Here is a 1,040-nt window from a genome sequence, read left to right on the forward strand (position 1 = left end):
AAGGGAGAGGAAAAAAATATGAGAAACTGAAAAAAAGGAAATAAAGTGTTTGTAAATGGGGGGGGGAGGAGGGGGTGAAGGGAGGGCAGGGATAAGGGGAAAAATGAGAATCAAGACCTATCATGTAAAGGTACAGAATCCCAATGATGAATGTAATTGTATTGTATACCTAGATTGTACCAATAACCTCAATAAAAAGAAAAAAAATAGAAAACAAATATCAGAAGAGTCCGTTTTCTCACAGAACTACATAAAATTAGTACATTTTAAATGGAGAGTGAAACAGTGTTAGAGCAAAGATAATTTACTCACAGTAGCTCTGAGAAATTTTTGAAAGTCTAGTCTTTACTACAAATTTTGTCCTTTCAGAAGGATGAACAGTAAAAGGACATTCAGTTACATGTAATGATTTCAGAACAATACTACCATGTGCTTTTCCTTTGCTAGAGAAATCTTGAGATTAGCCACATGAAGCATGACACAAGGACAGAAGAAATGGCATGGGGTATATGTGGAGAGATGGATCGGACAGAGTCAAAGTTCTAAAAGAATAATGGAAGGCAGGTAGAATGAACTTCAGTACTTAAGACAGTTTTAAAAATAGTTTTCCATAAACTGGATGTCAACCTGCCACAGATTAAAATTAGACCCTTATTTCGCCATGTACTAAATTAAAATCCAAATGGATTAAAGATCTAAATATTAAAACAGAAACATTAAACTTGCTGGAAGGTAAGTTAGGCAGAACTCTGGAAGACATTGGTATAGGAAAAGACTTTATGAACAAATCCTCAGTAGCACGGGAACTAGCAGATAGAATCAACAACTGGGATCTCATCTTACTAAAAAGCTTCTGTACTTCAAAAGAAACCATCAGCAGAACTAAGAGACAATCTACAATGTGGGAAAAAATTTTTACCAGCTGTTCCTCAGACAAAGGACTACTATCAAGGATATATAAAGAATTCAAAACAATCAGTCCCCCCAAATATAAAGATCCGATTAAAAAATGGGCATCCGAAATGAACAGACATTTCTCA

The 1,040-nt window shown here is 35.1% G+C and overlaps 1 pseudogene; it reads left to right on the forward strand.

The window, feature by feature from the left end:
- The window catches only part of LOC104856530, a 10,449-nt pseudogene that overhangs the window by 781 nt on the left and 8,628 nt on the right, over positions 1–1,040 (forward strand).

This window comes from Fukomys damarensis, unplaced genomic scaffold (genome assembly GCF_012274545.1).
Source record: "Fukomys damarensis isolate Sample0158 unplaced genomic scaffold, DMR_v1.0_HiC HiC_scaffold_16, whole genome shotgun sequence".
Classification (NCBI taxonomy): domain Eukaryota; kingdom Metazoa; phylum Chordata; class Mammalia; order Rodentia; family Bathyergidae; genus Fukomys; species Fukomys damarensis.